The sequence below is a fragment of the Taeniopygia guttata genome, chromosome 6 (genome assembly GCF_048771995.1).
Source record: "Taeniopygia guttata chromosome 6, bTaeGut7.mat, whole genome shotgun sequence".
NCBI lineage: Eukaryota > Metazoa > Chordata > Aves > Passeriformes > Estrildidae > Taeniopygia > Taeniopygia guttata.
Genome location: NC_133031.1, coordinates 22,217,438 through 22,234,426, shown reverse-complemented (window position 1 = coordinate 22,234,426; position 16,989 = coordinate 22,217,438). Strand labels below are relative to the sequence as shown.

Below are 16,989 nucleotides of genomic sequence, written 5' to 3'. Positions count from 1 at the left end.
AACTTACTAAAGATACTTCTTAAAGAAATTTCATATAAAGTCTAGATAATTCTAAATGCATCTGGATGTGTTTGCTTATTTATTCTGTGGAAAGAGGGAGAGAGAAAAAAATCTCGATTTCTGACTTAATGACCATAGCTTCCACTCTTATCTCTCAAAGCCCAACTTTTGCTTTTCACTAATTTGGTAAAGACTAGGAAATATACAATCAGAGCATACAGTCTGACATTGATATTGGAAGTACAAGCAAATTTGGGTCTACAGAAGACAAGGAAAACCAGAGCAGGATGCCAGATTAGAGTCTCATTCCAGAGGAGAAAAGGCCTGCAAAAATGAAAAAATGGAGCAAGCTAAGAGAGAAAATTAGGATCTCAGATGGTTCTGGTTTCATAGATGCCAGGGCACAAAGTTACATGACTAAATGATTAAACTTAAGAGGATGTGTGATAGCAATCACAGTTAATTTAATTGCAGATTGTGAGTCATGTATTCTAGACTCTGGCCATTCTCATTGATCTCTAAATTTTCTGTTGCTTCATATTCAATCAAGACACCAAATTCTAGGCCTCTTTACTCAGATCCCACCACACTAACACAGAGAACAGCAAGATTATGGTAGATGTAAATATTCCTTACATTCTTGTTGCTTTTTCTCTTGGAGATGGCATTAATTCTTCAACAGTCTCTAATCCATCAAATCACGTTAAATTATTCGGGGCAAAACTCTTATCTAACCAAAACCTCCACACCTGGGATTTGTACAGTTAAAAATTTCTCTGTTTTCTATTTATACTTGTTTCTATTAAATTGCAGCCTATTTTATGTAAACATTTTCATGGAGATAGCAACAGCATTTTGACACTCAGTCTTGTTCTCCAGTATGCTTGAACCCTTCCTGTCTTTAAGTCACCCTTGTCTCCCCCATAACCCAAGTAATTAATAAAATAAACCACCTACTGAGCTTTTTATGCTTTAAAATTGTGCAGTCTGATGTAGCTTTTTGCCAATAAACACTGAACTCCTCAGAACAACTTTCATTCAAAATGTATTAAAAAGAAAGTACAGGAATTAAATACAAGGCAAGAGTTGATATGTGATTAAATGAAGAAAAAGAGATATGAATAAACAGTAAGAAAATTAAAATATAATTAGCCACGAAAGGAACATAATTTCATGTGACAAACAACAAACATCTAGAAATCCTCTCCCATTCATCTCAATGAAGATGTTAATTCAGATTAAGTAAAATTAAAACATACATAGAAGAGACAAAGCCAGTTCTCCATCTCTGAAGCTACAAGCAAATCAAAGCATGTTTGCATCTCAGCAGTGTTTTTAACTGAAACCTTTGCTGAGCTTCATCTGACAGCCTATACTTGATTGAACCAAGCAGTTACTTGTCTTGTGTCCCCTCGCTAACAGTGGCCCATCAGGGGCACTTGAGGGACTGTGCAAACCCAAGGCAAACATGCAGTGATTTTTCCAAACACTTTTCCTGAGATCCAGCAAGTCTGAGCTTCAATGGCTCTCTAGAACAGAATTGTGAGCTTTGTAGTCGTCAATGGACAATCTCAGTAATTCTGTAAATCTCACTACTTTTTGAATCATTGTTGACACAGCTTGTATGGAGGAGTTCCATGGTGTGACTGTGTGGAACTGAAAAAATGCTTCCTTTGGTTCAGCTCAAACCCACCACCTGCATGTTTCACCCAATGCCCAACGTCCTTGCAGTAAAGAGCCAGCACACAATCACTCATTATCTATTTACTCACCACTCATGAGTTAAGAAACTTGCCATAGCCTCCTTCAATTTTCTTCTTCCCAGACTGAAAGTTTGTAGTTCTACCTGTTCCTTGTTTAAAATATTTATTTAATCATCCTTTACTCATCCAAACCATTCTCTCTACCTATTCAAGATGCAGGTGCAGTGCTGTGACCCTGCTTATAAACATGATATTTTCTAATTTATTCTATTTCTTTCTAAAAATGTGTAGCATTACATTTACATTTTTTTTTTTTGCTGCTACTCTTTTCATAGCTCACAGTGAATACACTGGAAATTGGTAATCTCACAATGTAGTTCTTAAACAATAATTATCAGTTTGAAGTCCATTTCATGCACAAATTTATAATTTTTCTCCTTTGAGAACCACTTTAAATTTATTTGTTGTGAATTTCACTTGTCACTTTATCACTCAGTATCACTGAGGTACTTCTTTGCAGTTTGTTTCTATTTCTCCTATTCTAAATAATTTACTATCAGCTGCAAATTTTCCTGTATAAATTTTCCTGTTCTAATGCATTTGAAATAATGCTGGTCTTATGTCTTTAACAAGTTGCTTTGAAAGCTCTTTTGCAATCTACACTATTGTGGTTTAATGTTTTGGTTTTGGGCTTTATGTTTCTATTGTTCTTGCATAATGGAGTAACAGGCCTGCCTTAATTTCTTACATACTGATTTTTTGGTGCCTTCTTGTAAGACGACTTAGTCAAAATATGATTTTTAGAACATACTAAATGAACCTTTAAGAGATATAGCAAAAGTAGCTGAAGAGGGCTATTTGATATATAATCAAAGGAACTAGAATAAGTCAATTGAAATTTCTGCCTTCTAGAGGATCTTAATTTCTTACTGAAGTCCAAGACTAAAACCAACCACACAGTTCAATATGCCAATACACTGCTTTGGAAGTGGCCTAGATGAAAGCATCAGTTCACTCGTTGAGATCTGCTGATGTTTTTGCAACAAACCTCCTCTACAATAAACACATAAAACAAACCCCACCTGTCTGTGGGAATTATTTTTACTCAGTTTAAAAGTTTTGGAACAGTTCATAAGAATGTTTTAAATGTAAATAAACCAATAATGTTTTTACACCTGCGATTTTATTATTTGGTTAGGACTATGCAACCTCTCTGACACTGAGTAGTTATTTCTGAAAGATCAGTTGTCAGTATTTCAGATAAATTTAAGAACTGTATTTTTATTTTTCTGTCTATTCAAGACATGGCTGAACAGAGATATCAAATAAAGCTCTTAACTTCTTAAATTTAGGTATACATTACAATTCCTTGGGGTAAAAAGCACCATATTTCAGTCTAAAATGTTTGCTTACATTATTTTGTAATCAAAGAAAACTAGGCACTATATAATTTTTTTTTTTCCAATGTCATGCTGCAATTTAATCATCTCCTTCATTTGGCAGATCTCCTACATAAAGTCCTGGGATATTTTAACTAGATTGTTTTATCTGGTACTTGAACTTCAGGATGGGTAAATCTTAAGGCTCATGTAAACAGCTCCCTTTCAAAATTAATTGGAATTGCTCACACATTCTTAAATACTTGATTAACTGTGACAAATGAGCAAGGAGAACAAAAACAACAAACAAGAATAAAAGGCTCAAACTAGTGATTTTCTGTAAAAATTAGGTTCTGACACACAACATTTCAAGACTCCGTAGACATGGAAACATAGGGCAACTTTTTTTAGAAGTTTTCAGTAAATGTTAATGCATCCCTTCTAAATTAATATCAAAATGCTTCCCTACTAAATAAACAACCGTTAATATACAAGATTTCCAAATATAAGACTTCTACAAATACAGCCTATATTAACAAGGTACATATCACCTGATAACAACTACACCAAATATCTAAGAATAGAAGCATATATAATTAGTAAGTATTTCAAGATATGTGTGTTAAATATTTTTCAAGGCAAGAGAAAATATTTTATCCCACTGTTTTATTTGAAAGTGGATATTTGCACATATGCTTACATGTTCAGCACTTACTATTTTAATATGTCTACTCAGAATAACAAAATTACCCATGCATGTCCATCTGAGGTAAACAACAGCTTATGTTGCCTTCATGTTACCAGTTTTTAATCCTACTGATGAAAAATTTTAAGTACTATGGCAAATAAAGACAATGCTTTAGTCCCAGGCTGCAGAGACTTTCACTGACCTCTTAATTATTCCTGTACTAAATTGCTATTTCATTTTTAATGAGTGTTCTCTAAATGGTGTAGCTGTTTGTATTCTGAATCTGCAAATGTTGCAAAAATGTCTAAAAACGGGTCAGTTTCAAAACCCAAAAACTTTCAGTCTATTATAATATTGTAATATTTAAAAAACATTCTCAAGAGCTGACGTTTAATAGTAGACATGTATTTTAATGACAGAAATATTAAATAACAGTATCAAATAATGTTGACTTTAAAAAATAAGAACTCAGTAATATTGAACCCAAAATAAAACCAATTAAATAAATTAAAACAAATTACTTCAATTGAACAACAAAGAACAAACACTGAGATGCATATGCACAAATACAAATTGTTTTTAAGTTTGAAAGATAACCATTAGTCAATATTCAAGATTCAAGAAACCTCAAATCTGTTTTAATAGTGAAACTACTGCTTCACTTCCATAAGAGATTTAATTTCAGTTAATTCTAGCAAGTTTAGCTTGGTTTATAACAAAAAAGCCATATTGTGTTTCTTATAACATCTAAGCTATGTTAACTGTACCTACAACATGGACTGAAGATCACTACTGCAAAGCCATTTACATTCCAAAGTTTCCTAACTGAAGTTCCTTCTGCAGAACACCAAAACTGACACACTTAAATATTTAAAAGAAGTGCTATGTCATTAAGCTGTGTTTAAAGGGCTGCTGTTGGGATGCTAGTCTGGGCTCTGGGAGAACAGTCAAGTACTTGATTAGTCTGATGCAAATCTAATGTGCCATTTGACCAGACCACTTCAAGAGTAACACTTGTGTACTCTCCTCCTTACCCTTTTCTATCCAGTATACTCCTTCAACTCCAGTTTAATTAATACCTCCCTTGGGATTTCAGTTTTTGAGATTAGGAAGTTGATAACAAATTGCAGGTGTAGCTGCAGAGGCACAAACATTGTTATTGTCATCCACTGGTATCGCCAAGCATAGGGGGACTATGTATTTTAAGGTTATTTTAAAGATTCCTACTGATTTTAAAGATTCCTACACACTGGCATCTATAGTTTTGAAGAGTCCTGAAGGTAAATCTACCCTCATTGCATCACCAGGACAATTTCAGTCCTGTTGACAACAGACAGTGAGGGGCTACTAATGCACATTTTGAACTGCACAGAACAGTCTGAATTAGCATGTGATTTTTATCACCTCTAAGTAAAGGCTAACAACATGCTAAACATATCATCATTTAAATAAGAAAGGTTGCTTTAGCAAATTCCAAGTTTTCATCTGTGCTGCTTTGCTTTTGTTTTCCTTCCATTCAGTCTCAAGGTAGATCTCAAAATTAATAATCTGATAAAATTGCAAAAATTTCCATAATTAATTAGGGACTTTATTTTCTACTTGTCTGCTTAAATCCCTGAACCTTAAGAAATGTGAGTGGGATTAAATAGTAGAAATAAACTTTTCCAAGTGGGTAACTTCTATATACATATCTACAATGTGTCATAGCACAATGCCACAGAGTCACAGAACACTGAGGTGGAAGGGATCTCAAGAGGTCACTTAGTTTGCCAGTCAGCCTCAAGGCTTGATCAGTATACTGAAAGCATTCTTGACAGATGTTTGCATAACCTGATCTTATAAAATTTCCAGTGATGAAAAACTCATCTCTTCCTTAGGCAATCTACAAAAATATTGTTAAAAATTGAAGCTACTATTCAAGAGTAGCAAAAGTCCTTACTGTCACTGGTCTGCAAGATTAATTCTTCCCAGTTTTAATCCACAATATGGCACTCCTGATTTCATGCAGATAGTGACTATGCACATATATCTCCATGACATACAACACGCACCTTGGATTCCAATTATACAAAAAGAGAAATTCTGCATAACTGATGGCAAGTGCTCTTAAATTAGTAAATTACAGAGAATTTCACAACTAATCAAGCAACAAATGCATTGAATTTGCCAATTCTCCAGTAGGGTATTTTAAATAAATTTATATTACTTCCATATTATTTTGAAACGGACACATATTTTCATTACATATATATAAATATATACACACATCCTCTCTGGGTAGATTGTGGATTAATACAAATTTCTAACGCAAAATATTCCCAGGTGTCTAGGTCTGTTGAAGCCAAAGGTTCTAATGATAAAGAAATTAGCACTTTCACAAATGAGGACTTTATGGTCAGGCCAAGCCAGATGGTTCTTGACACCTGTCTGCATCATGACTTGCACTGAAGGGTCAATATTACAGTTAATTCACAAGTAGGAGCTGGGAATCCCTGTTGGTTGCAATAAGGATGAAGAATTAATTCTTTCCTATCAACATAAAACTCAGCATGATTTTACTTGCAAAGGCAATAACTCTTTCCAGAAATTAATACACATTAACTAAGGCTTCTTACTTTTTTTCCTGCAAGATTGTTTTTTTTTCTCCTTTATGAGAATAATTTTACTAGACAAATTAAAATTTTCATGGTGATAGAGTGCAAAAGATCTTGCAGTTAAGGGGAAAAGACAGCTTTCAGGCTTTAGTCCCAATATCTGTGAGAAAAGGAGTGACAGAAATAGATTAAAAACAATTTTGAAAAGTGGAAAAATGGACAATCTCTTTTTTGATTTTATATCCCCTAGAAGAAAAGTTTTGAATTTACGGAATTAAATATTGACAACATTGTACCAATAAGTGTGTGTGGACTCTTTCAAACAGCTGGAACATTATAGATTTTTGCAAGTTCACAAGCCTGTGCTCACATTTCCAGTAAAAGCTGCTGTCTAATACAAAGCTAAATGCCCCAGGGACATTGAAGTGAACATATTTTTCTGCTGGTTTAAGCACACCAGCAATCATTTGTAGAGTTTACATGGCTTTCTTGTCAATACCTGCTGGTCACAGTTGGTGAAGAAGCAGTTTTACTCATGATCTGCTTGCTAATTAAGCAGGGCAGCAGCCATTCCGAGTGAAATTTTCAACAACCTGACACACAAAAGGAAAGAATCAGATGTATTCTCAGAAGACTTCAATCTTTAAAGCATTTGGATTCTGTAGTTACTGGAACTGAAAAGTAACAGAAACTACTTTGTCAGATTAATATGTAACTCTTCTGATAAACTATAATATACTGTATGTAGGATGAATGCTTTAACCCTGATGTTCTACAACAAAATTCTTTAAGAGAAGGAAAGTTAAAGGGATTTGATGCAATCCCAATGTAGGCCAAAAATCTGTATAGTCTTCTGTTTCTTCTAATTTTCTTCAGTGGCTCATGATCTGTCCTTTTCTGCTGACATCGTCCATCATCTAGCTGCACTTCATGTCTGCTGTCCATTGCTGTACTTGCAGGAGGATTGCACAGTTGGTCCTCTTCTGCATGCAAAACATCCTAGAATATCTCAGCAAAGCCACTTCATTGCCCTGTTTCAAATTCTTTGCTTCTTTGACCTTCAAAAGCCAGTTGCTTCTTTGCTGAATGATTATCATCCAACATCTTACTGCTGCCTTATATTACTCCTCCTTCTTTGTTTGTATCCATGCATCCTTAGCTCATGCGTGTATTACAAACTCGGAGGCAGAAGTCTTTGACATTTGTACAGCCCCACCCAGTGGTCCCAGGCTCGAATTCCAAGACATTTTGCAATACAGTAAATAAAATAACCCCTAAAATATTCGTTTCCTTGAGATCTCATTCTTGTGTTATGCCCTTTGTGTGCAGGAAGGACAAATCTGGAGGGGCTGGTAACCAAATTTTGTAATGCAATAGAAGACACCAGTAAAAGTGAACCTTTTCTGAGTGAAACCTGCAGATGGCAAAAGCATTAGTGCAACTACCAGAGGTGACTGAAAGGCCACTTCCCACAGAGTAAAAACCCACTCCACAAGGAACACTATCATATCCAAGCATATTTTAAAGTATTTACCAGCCATGCTCAAATTCTTAAAAAAAAAATACAATAAATGCTTATTTATATCTAGTTTACAATTGCAACTTTTCAGTTCTTGTCCACCTATGCTTTATATTTATCTTCTCTAAAAATGGACATTTGATGTACTTGAAAACAAATGTGCCTTTTGCAATTTTGTTGTGCTCCAAAAGGAGTGTTCCTGGTGAGGAACCAGTGCAGGCAGAGAAGTCCCCAGCCTGGAGCAGGCGGTTTTTGGGCAGTGACTGCGATGGCCCTGTCACTGTGAGCAGGGATGTCCCTGTGGCTATTGCAGGGGAGCAGCAGCTCTCCTGCCTGGACACTGCAATGCTCTTCATGTCTACTCTGCTCAGCATAGTTTTTGTAATAAACTTCTGCAAGGAAAAATATCTGATGGTGTTACTGAAAACCTGCTTTTGAAGAAAATACTTTGAAAACGAGACACTTTTTATTTTGAAGCCCTTTTTATTGTATCAGAGACAAAGTAAAGATCCTCTGGTGACATAGTAGGGGAAAAAAAGGCTTCAGAATATATATATATATATATATAAAGATTCAATTTTAAAGACTGATATTCTTCCCCTGACCTTTGGCCATTTTCCTTTTAGTTTCTTAATAACAAATGAGGTTGAGCTATTAAACTCTCTAGAGATAATTCACAAAAGATCTAAATAAAGAATCAAAATTGAGGCACAATGAAAAATACATTAGAAAAATAAACTATCAACATTTTTAAGTAAAGTGGTCCAAAGAGTTAGAAAGCCTTTAAATTTCAATTTCATGATGTTGTACTGAAAAGTCATCCCCAGGTCCTGATAATTTTCATGTTTTTCTTGTTTTGATTTTTTTTTTTTTTTGTGTTGTGGTTTGGTTTTTATCACTTCGTTGGTATCTATCCTTTGAAATGCAGTTTTTGACTGAGATTTTGGCTGCACCTATAATGAAATATTTTCTGCTGTAGAATACTTGCAAAGTGCTGCCAATAATCACTAATAATCAGAAAATGTCACAGCAGGAAGTGCTATCAGTGCATGAGTAGCCTCACACATGAAATTCTGTATTGGAGAACAAAGAATAAAAAGTCTTTGAGCTTTTTTCAATATGAACTGCTACTTATTAAATATCAGGATTTTACTAAGCATGCTTTTAAGAAACACTTCAATGGAAAAAAGGTCACAAGAAAGCCACCAGTACCTTTTTTTCTTTCAGTTGAAGACTTTTGCGCAAATGTTACTCCCATACAAAAATCCAATTCTATCTATGATGATGCAAGGATGACACAGTATTGTCTGTAAAGCTAGTTCTGCCCTGAGTAAGAACCTTCTGGCATCAAACTAGATCAAAAAGAACAGATGGTTGCAGAAACATAAGAAAAAGAATAGGAAGAAGAAACAGATATCAAAGCATCACCATCTCTTTCCTGAATTTCCCCTGAAATAAGTAGAAAGGAAGTTTTAAAAAGGTTGGATCATCTAACCCATGTAAGATTCTATCCAAAACCTAATATATCAAACACTTTAATCAAAAAGAAGAGCCAGATTCTCAACATGGACTTGGACACTGCTAAATGGTCACTAAAGGCATTCTCAAGAAATGAATATAGTTAAACGGAAAAAGTCATTACAGGAACTTATAAATCATCATATTCTTATTCATTAGCATAGAATTAATTAAACACAGGCTGGTTTTAGGTCTCACCTTGTTGCGTATCGGCCCTGAGACATGGCATCCCTAGTATTTGATTAAATATGAACTTTTCTGGAGCATTAAGAAAACCCAAACCAACCCCCCAAAAAAAACTCCAAACAAAACAAAATCCCAAAACAACTGCTAGATAAAAAAAAAAACAAAAAAAAACCCCACAACTATTAATAATGAGCATAAAAACAGATGTATTTTTTAAAAATACAAAATACCTCCAGTTTAGTTATTCAAGAGCTGTTTTTGTATAGCTGTCAGACAGCAGTGCCTCTGGGAACAGCTTGGGATCACACTTCCCTTCTACATGTTGGTTTGTTGAAAGCTGACATCTTCTGCTAGTGTAAGATACATTTTATAAACAAAGCAGCCCTCTAAGAGTTAGAGCTACAATCACAGCAACACAGGAGATACACATGAAGTTGCCACATCTTCTCACAATGAGCTGCCAAGCCCACCGGCATCATCTTCAATGCATCCTACACAGGAACCCCTGTGTGTGCAGGTTCTTTCCTGCAGTTTAGTAATGACTTGTTTCATATGCACACTCTGCTCATGAAGGGTATGCTTAGTTTTCTACAGTAAAACATTTTAATTAAGTTAAAAAAATATAAATTTCATTCTAGTCTTTGATGCTCTTAGAAACAATTATAAAGCAGCAAGAATTGCAGAAAACAACTGTTAGTATTATTTAAATTTAATCAGAGATCAAAGTTATGAGAGTAGGTAAAAGCATCAAAACTTTCTGGGAACAGCTGAAAAACCTCTACATCTGGCTCATTAAAAGTACAATACTCTATAACTCTAACAATGTGCAATACGGATAACTCCAGTAAAAATAGCTGTATCTTATAATCTATTCTGTGGCACATATTCAGGGGTTCAAAACAACAAACAAGAGTCACAGGTGTGAGTGAAGATGCTAATAATTAAATGTATTGGCTCTTGTTGGTTTATAATAACAAGAGGCAATATTCTAAATTATTGTTGCTTTTAAAATTTATTCTAATCCATAATAACTACCTTTAAAGTCCACTTGTGCCACAGTAGTGTCTGTACAGTCACCATAGATGGGAGGAGACTAAGAAAAAGGAAACTTGTAGATTGGGATTGAAGAATGTGCAATTAAAGCACATTAGACCTGCTCTGAGACACTGCAAAATACTTCAGTCTGTAGTGAAACCAATGCATTCATCAAGTTCTATCAACTAGATTTTAATTTGGAAGATGAAGGTGCATATATAAATACAAATAAAAGATTACCATGTAGTGTCTAAAGGGTAGCCTTGTTTATTGAAACAATAAGCACTGCTCTTTAACACCACTGATATTACAACTTTTTAGCAGGAAAGTTTTAACTCAAAATTAGCTATGTGCCTAAAGTTATAAATTGCCTTTCTCTAAGTACAACATTATAAAACAGATCACTTAGTGAAGCAGCTGAGAAAATGGATGTGCTTGTGACAACTTTAACGTAGGTCCTTTTTCTGAAGAATAAAGAATAAACCCCAAAAACTCAGAATATTTAAAAATTTATATTTATCGGAAAAGGACAAAGAGCCTAAGTACATTACATGTAGGCTGTTAAAAAGGTTCTTTATAGGAAGCTTATATATTTATTTACTTGCAGAACTGGTAGGGATCACTGTCTGTCGCAATTACAGCCACGACACTTCATTCCTGACAAGACTTTACCGTGTCTCTGTTAGCCCACAGCACGTCTGTGGAACTCATGGATATCAAGCTGATAAATCTCAATGTGTTGTGTCAGTTTTAAGCACCCCCAGCTCCTCAAGCACATAAACCTCAGCAGCTACCAGGTGCTCTGTAGTACTTCATATCTGTGCCCTACACTGTCCTTCCTGATTTTTAGTTTTAGAAATCCATTTTCAGTTTCATTGTGCTGGTACCAATAATCAAATGGCAAAAGGTGTCGCCTGAAGCTGTATCCAGTGTTCCAAAAAGAAACTCTGAGAAAAAGAGGGTTGAAGTAAAACTAATATATTAAAAATAATTTTTTATGATCTATTTGAAACAGAAGGCAACATGAAAAAATTTTACAGTGTTAATAAAAATGAAGATATATCTGTAATATGAGTTTATATGTATATGTTTCTTCAGTTTGCCGAAAACAAATTCTAAAATATAAAAAAATTATGACTCCAGGAGAGACTTTAAATTTGATATTTTTTAAAGTGACAGATGAGATAGAGTTAAAGCATTCTTTAGACCTAGTTGCAGGTATAACAATAATTAAGCCAGATTATAAGATACAGGAAAAACTGAACTAATGATATTTTTCTAATCATCGATTTTTATTGTTTTGTTGTTGCTTCTAAAAATATGTTTACAAAACAAAATTGAAAGAAAGATGTGAACAGCATTTCCACAGCAGTGACTTTGAGGTGGAGACAGTATCTTTTTCTTCTCTCTTTGAAAAAAAAACTACTACAATAATCATATATCAACAAAAACATTTTAGAAATGTATTCATTCAAATTTGAGTTAAAGACATTTCCTTTAGAAATCTACCTCTATCTCTATAACCTCATTTGCAGTTAATTTTCTTGTAAATGCATCAAAATCAAGAAGCCTCAACAATCCTCATTTCAATTTACATTTAATGCCCCAAACAGCATAGCTTTAAAGCTTAGTAAGTGAAATGATCAGCAAGGAATTTCTTAGCAAAATTTATCAATACAGGAAAAACCTTACCTAACACAGTAACCATAGATTGATAATAAGAGAACAGAAATAGAAGTTCACTTTCAACTAAAAGAATGCTTTTAAAATCTGAAGGCAATCTTCCATTTCAGAGAATGATCATCACTTTCATGGTTGAAACAAAAAACTTGATAGTACCAGAAATGCTCCTGAGTATAACTTATTCAAAGATTGTTTATACTTTAAAGACAAACAAACAAGCCACCATTAGCAGGTCACTCCAGATACAGATTCTGATGTCCCTCTAAGTGTAAATCCCCAAAGGTAGACTCTTCTAACCATGAGTTTCATAGCTAAAATATGATATAGGCTATTGAAACATATAATGCCTCATTTTCAAAACTTCAGTAAAACTGAAGATTATTGTTATATAGAAAATTTATATAAGCAATTGTGGAGATAGTGTGAAGTTCATTCAGGTATCACTGACACACACATACAGGCTGAGAGAACAGGCTGATATTTGGGGCTGTTCAGCTGGAACAGACTTTAGGGAGACACTATGCACCTTCCTGTACCTAAAGGGGCCTGCAAGAGAGCTGGAGAGAGGCTTTTTACAGTAATAGGACAAGGGGGAATGGCTTTAAACTGACAGAGGGTAGATTTCTATTGGACTTTTGGAAGAAATACCCCACTCTGATGGGGGTGAGGCACTGGAACAGGTTGCCCAGAGAAGCCGTGGGTGCCCCATCCCTGGCAATGTTCAAGGCTGGATGGTGCTCTGAGCAGCCTGCTCCAGTGGAAATTGTCCCTGCCCATGGCAGGGAGCAAAGTCCCTTTCAACCCAACTCATTATATAATTACTGCTCTGGCAGGGGAGGCGTTTGAATAAGCACACTGAATTCTTCAGGTTTTATTAGCCAAGGAGAAAACCAGAACAGAGATATGATTCTTAATGGTACTAGTGAATTAACTGCCACTTCATAAGGATTACAGGTTTCGTTTTTGAAAGAAAATTTGTTTCTAGTTTTCAGTATTCTCAAAATGAAGTCCTCATAAAACCCTGCCATCCCATCTACTGGAGACATATTTTCTAATGTAAACATAGAAGCCTGACAATCTTTGCTTGAAAACTTCCATGACAGACATGAAATGATAGAACATCTCAGTGTGTGTTTTTCTCTCTGTTGCTGATACATTTATATTGAATTACTGAGTTTCCCTAGGACTACTTCGCAGGTGGGGTCCTTCACTTTTCTTCACAGAGGAAAGCTGGTCTCAAGGAGTATTTTATAAACAGAGCTGTTCCTTATGACAAAATTGCTAATGACACACAACATATTTTTCTTTATATTTTAATTAGACAATAATATGGAACAGGTGCAGAAAAAATTAAAATATTCACATAGATTATCTTTTTAGGCTTCTTAGATGACAATAGCTAAGAACATCACTTTGGGTGGCACAGGGATCAATTTTCAATGAAACAATTTTCAGTCTTATACCCAGATATTCTATCTACTAGTACAAAAAACAGGAACAGCTGATCTGTGAGATAAAAAAGAGATCATGTTTAAAAAACTCCAATCAAACACCAAAACAAGGAGCAGTCTACTGAAAATTACTTTCCTTTCCAAGTTATATGAGGGAGGAGTCAGGTAAAGATGGGGATAGAATGAACGTTCCCTTTCCCCTAAAGACGTAATTTAATTAAATGGTTGTTCTTTAGGTTTGCATGAAATGAGGATCCTTTGTGAAATCAATGCAGGTTGTGTTCCTGACTTTGGAGAGTCTAGAATCCTGATTTTAGCTTTATTAGGAGCCAAAATTATAGGGCACAAAGAAGGATGTGTGTGTAATGAGCAAACAGCTTTGCCTGACATGCTGAATTATGGAGCAGCATTACCTAAATATGGCCCTTGGAACCATCAGCTCCAAATGATTCTGGAGAGATACAAGAGATCATTGCATGAGACACAACTCCCCAGGTTTACTTGACCCAATAAAAAAAGAATGCTGATATTTCAGAACACATACTTATCTGCAAATAAAGGTTTTAAATACCATCTCTGAAATGTTTGGCAATCTGTCAATATACACTATTTTTCAATTTAACTAATAGCCTGTAATTCTGAATATCTCCAGTTACAAGCCATAAATCTTAAAATGCCTCTACAAATTTTGAAGTTTGCCCTCTGGAAAATTTAATTTAGACTTATATTAAACAGTTATCTTAAACAACAAGTTTGTTCTGGTGTGTGCACCTAGCAGAAGAAATTTCTGTTAATGTTACTTGCTTTATAAAATGTGAGATAATGAAAATCAAAAGCTTTTTTTCTGTTATACAATGAGTCAGAATACTTTGCCCTTTTTTTCCCTATTAGAACAATAGGAATTGATTTGAGACATAAACTACAACTTTTACTAAAATGCTTGACATTACAGAAGCAAATAGACCCAGTGTCTTCACAGATGGAATAAAAAAATCAAGACATTTTATTCTTGTTTCAGCAGATATATGACTCTGAAAAAAGGCAATTAAGAATATAACATTAAAAACAATTATATTTAATATATTATTAATTATATAGTTATATTTAATATTATACATAACAAAAATATTTTATCTGTTGTTCAGTTGGTTCTCTTTAACTTGCATCTCATTTTATCTTTCCAACATCATGTAAAACTTACTTCTACATGATATTATTTTTATTATTTCCAGATAATAATAAATATACCAAACCCTAATCCAAACACTTCCATTCAAAACCTCCTTTACAGTAAAAAACCTTTACTTATGCTCAAATGGAATTCAGATGCTTCAGTTTATGTCCGTCACCTCTTGTTCTGCCACTGGGCACCACTGAGGAGGGATGGGGTTCCTCTTTGCACTCTCCAATTAGATATTTATAAACACTGATAAGGTCTTTCTGAGCCTTCTCTTTAAGCACCCATATCTTTGACAGAGAAGATAAGACGCACAGGACAAATTGCCTCAAAAAGCTTTTTTATATCAGAACCACAAAAAAGGAAGATAATCTTCTAAGTGAAGCAGAGTACTTTAATCTCTATAAAACTACTATTAATAACAAGAGAGCTTTCTTATGAGGAAGTAACCTGGCCTGACTTCAACACTTCTGGAGCAGAAGGCTGGACCAAGATACCTCCTGAGGTATCTTCTGAATTTATTGTACAAGACTATAATCTGTGACAGAAGTATTCACAATACATTTTAAAGGAACAGAATAAGGTCAAAGATAGCTCTACCACTGTTAAACAAACAAACAAACAAAAAAATTCCAAACAGAACACCATCTATCTTCTAGAAATACACACAATATAACCACAAATAGCACACTGTATGGGAATAAGAAAATAAAGTTCTAAAAGTAGAGGTAAGTAACAGAAAGAAGTGTTAAATGCTAATTCTGTAACAAGTTTTACACATACAGCAAGAGACAAAACAGTGCAGGAAATAACACTTTTTGGTAGACTTCATGATCTTGCACACAGCACATGCTGGAGATCACAGGTTCTCATGCTTTTAAGCATGCATGGATAAAATCCTGTATTGCCCACAACATAAAAAAAATCAACATTCCATTCTGGAAGAATTAATCTCTTCCCAGTTTTAACATGAGCAGGTTTGGTTTCAACAATTATAGTTCTTGTTGCTCAACAGTTGTTTAACAAGTCAGGGGCAGAAAGTATGCTCAGACCTCTCCTCATCCAATACCCTGTCTGGCTTCTCAGACATTTCAGTGGAAGAGGTGCAAGTCTTTCAAAAGTGAGTTAGAGTGCACTGTGCAGATTTAATAGCTGCTTCCCCAGCTAGAAGACTAAAGTGCTCTAAAAAAAAAAAAAAAAAAAGAGAAAACTGACGTTCTCTAGCAATCCCTTGGGCCAATTACACAGATCAGAGATGGAATGATTTTGAGCATGATGGACCCGTCTTTTCCATTCTTATCTCGATTATTTTATGAAAAGAGCTGGTTCTTGCTAAAGGTGAAATCAGCTCAACTACAGCTGATCTAGACAGCTACATAAAATTACAATGTTCTCCAGAAACAGATGATGGAACTTGGTGTCTGGTGCAATCTTGCTTATTTACAGAGGTAAATTTCTGCTTTTCTTAGCACAACAAATGACAAGCAAGCAAATTTTCTGTTCCTTACTATTTTCCTTCATCTACCATTCCATATAAAAGCTCTCACAAAGCAGCGTCTAAATTTGCCCTTCAAGCAGTCATTTACAGAAGGTCATAAGCATTTTGCTTAATTTTTCACTTTTGTGCCATTTTCCTATTTCTTCTAAGGTTTATTTCAGCAAAACCCCTCAGCTGCATGTATTGCTATTTTACTGAGCGACATACCTTTGTTGTGACGCTTCTTAAATGAAAGAGAGTGGCTAATTCCTATAGCATCATTGGTTTTCTCCAGGAATTGGCTATCACTGCTAGAGATTGTTAATTTCTAACCTGAGTGATCTCTTAACACTTGGCTGCAGATGGATTTCAGGCACCAATTATATGGATGATAAAACACTGGCTTTTCACAACAAGGCTCTACAGTTGAGCCCTTTCCACACACAGCTGTGGCCAACTGTTGGTTATTCACAGCAAAAAGCTCAGCTTTTCCACTGACAGCCAGTCTGAGCCTCATCTGTAAAGTCAAGCCCAGTAGATCAAAACAGACTAAGTTCTGGAGTTTTCTATACCAAATAA

General features: G+C 34.9%; 1 protein-coding gene across 12 annotated transcripts in view; it reads right to left on the bottom strand.

The window, feature by feature from the left end:
• Nucleotides 1-16,989, bottom strand: part of LOC100217958 (heparan sulfate glucosamine 3-O-sulfotransferase 1) — a 47,086-nt gene that overhangs the window by 17,192 nt on the left and 12,905 nt on the right. Inside the window, exons 3-4 of one of the 12 annotated variants that reach the window (XM_030276164.4) lie at nt 9,818-9,937; nt 9,096-9,235 (exon numbers count right to left, since the gene is read on the bottom strand). The exons of 5 other annotated variants lie outside the window; for them this stretch is intronic. The gene's annotated coding sequence lies outside the window, so the exon portion shown is untranslated. Of the gene's footprint in view, nt 1-3,153; nt 6,525-8,830; nt 16,116-16,989 lie in introns of those variants that run through there. 6 more of the 12 variants (XM_072931142.1, XM_072931141.1, XR_012056720.1 and 3 more) reach the window with 6 other exon arrangements.